Source organism: Carcharodon carcharias, chromosome 18, assembly GCF_017639515.1.
Source record: "Carcharodon carcharias isolate sCarCar2 chromosome 18, sCarCar2.pri, whole genome shotgun sequence".
In the NCBI taxonomy this organism is placed as follows: Eukaryota; Metazoa; Chordata; class Chondrichthyes; order Lamniformes; family Lamnidae; genus Carcharodon; species Carcharodon carcharias.
This window is the reverse complement of record NC_054484.1, coordinates 111,554,486-111,556,934: the sequence shown is the minus strand read 5'-3', so window position 1 is coordinate 111,556,934 and position 2,449 is coordinate 111,554,486. Positions and strand designations below refer to the sequence as shown.

The following is a 2,449-nucleotide window of genomic DNA, read 5'->3' as shown; positions in this document are numbered from 1 at the left end:
ACTTTTGAAAGTTGTTCCACTATTAACCTCGTAAGGGATTCCATGGATCCCCAGTCGAGTTCCATAGCGCTATTTTGTTTCCCTGACAGCATTTGATTCATATTGTTTCATTGATCCCTGCACGATATGTTCACGTAGTACCAACAACTGATTTATCTGAGGTATGTATGTGCAGTTTAGCTGGGGTCTGGCCTCTCTGCGTGGCTGTGGCTAAGGTTATATTTCAAACCGTAAGCCCGCCATCATGGCTCCGCCTCCTCTCACTATAGTGCCACTCTAGACATGTGACAAGATGATTATATCCTGCTGCTGTTGGTAGATTATTTTAACAATTCGGCTGCAGCGTTTTCATTCAGGTCAGCTACCGCACTGTGTACAGCAAGCACTTTAGCAGCAGAAGAGTCCTGTAGATGGGGAGAGCTAGGAATATTAGAGTGTTGGGCAGGAGTCAGTCACGTTTGCCAATTGCCCGTTTTAGATCTGTCTGGGACGGTTTGCGGTGAGCTTAGATGCAAGGGATTGTTCTGTTTGATTGGCCCTTGTTCTTGACCCTCAGGTTTTCGTGCAGACCCTGTGTCTGGGGCTCAAAGAGTTAGGACGTTTTAAAACGCTGCTTTATTTGCTGCCTGACGTTCTGGACTAGATTTTCCCCTTCCATGGACATCACTGGGACATATTTCACTGGAGACTAACACCTTGCTGTTTGCTGGATCTTACTGTGAGTACAAAAAGCCTTCAGCCTTCCCTACAGAAGGGAAAGATTAATGGATAACATGAAGGAAGAGCAACACAGAGGGCGGGGAGAGGGTGGCAGAGCATTGGGGAAAATGCTGAACGCCAAAGATCCGTGTTCTCTGGAGACTGGAGACCATGCATAATTTCCATTCTCACCAGAAATGCCCCATGCCCACATTCGTCCAGGAATGTGCAGCAGGTACAGAAATTTTGGTGGGGCTTTGGGACGGGGAGACAAACAGAGAGAGAGAGAGAGAGAGAGATTGCTGGGAATGGAGAAATGGAACTTTGAAAGTTAATTCTTAATGTTCAAAAGGAACCAACCCTGGGCATAGAAGGCACGGGGAATGAGGCGGGATGGGTGTTGCGGTTAGAGAATCGGATAGGGACTATCCTGGACTGAGAAGGCACCGCGTGTTACTAGGGTGGGTGTGAGGGTTGGGTGGAAGGGCTGCATTTGTGCGGGCAGGGTGACTGAGATAGGGACAATCGTGGAATGACTGTGTGTAGAATTATATCAATAACTTGGTTGAGCGGGCAGAAAAGCAACAAATGACATTGTAACAAGAAAATTGTTGTATAATGCATTTTTGGAGGGAAAACGAAGCAAGCAGGCAAATTAATAAACTGGGAGGCTTTTGAAATGGTTCGAGGAAGTGAGAGATCTTGGAGGGAACGTCCCTGAAGGGTGGACAAGGTAGTAAAGAAAGCGTTTGCAGTGCTTTCCTTTTTACGATGAGTTATTGAATGCAAAAGCAGGAATGTGATGAGGGAACTCTCTGCAAATTTGTTTAGGGCAAATGTTGGAATTATGTGATCACTTCTGGTCACCATATTAGTGGAATAACTTGTTTGCCCTGAAGAGAGTGCAGAGGAGTTTTGCATCAATGTTGCATGATTGCATCTATGAGGAGATTCGATAGGCTACTGTTGTTCTCATTGGAACTAAGGAGCTGTGGGCCGCACTAACTGAATTTTATAAAATGATGAAGAGCATTTATAGAATACAGAGGAATTACATGTTCAAGTGGGGAAATTAGTGACCAGTTTGATTCACTAGTTGTTGATAGCTTCAAAAGATTTACTGTGTCAGTGATGCATTGAATTACATGTATCTGAACGAACATATGATCAGGCCTGTGATAGATTAGAAGGAAGCACAGACAAAATGATTTTGAAAATCTTAAGGCAAGAAGGGAGGTTAGGCATGGTTGATGGTCGTGTTAGATTTAGTGTGGGTTCCCAAAAGTGAGTTCAGTGCAAAGGAATAACTGGAGAACACATGGGCGATGGAAGAATTCAAATGTGATGGGGAGATGAGGGTGACTTGGAGAAGCCTGAGCTGAAAGTTGTAGTACGAACGGGGGTGTGATGTGGGTTAGTTTCTCAATTTTCTAAGTTCTATACTGACTGCAGCAACATGCATCTCTGAGGAGGAGTGCTTTACCTCTCCAGTTCCCTAATGCTTAAAGTGGTCGCAATGCAGATTTTATTCTCAGACTAAATGTCAAATGAAGGGATACAAATTTATTGATTACAAAACCAGATATGCAAAACCTAACAAAGACTATTCCACAAACAAAGAGGCATACCCGAAAGAAAAGTTGGCTTCTGGAAATTTGACCTTAAATAGATTATTGGAAGTATAAAACAACAACATGTCACTTCTTTCCAGCCTTTCAGATGATGATTGTAAACTTTGCAGACTTGAACG

The 2,449-nt window shown here is 43.7% G+C and overlaps 1 long non-coding RNA gene across 1 annotated transcript in view; it reads left to right on the top strand.

Annotated features, from left to right (window-relative positions):
• The first annotated feature begins 371 nt into the window (after positions 1 to 371).
• The window catches only part of LOC121290797, a 17,368-nt gene continuing 15,290 nt past the window's right edge, over positions 372 to 2,449 (top strand). Inside the window, exon 1 of the long non-coding RNA XR_005945881.1 lies at positions 372 to 718. This is a non-coding gene — a long non-coding RNA (uncharacterized LOC121290797). The remainder of the gene's footprint in view (positions 719 to 2,449) is intronic.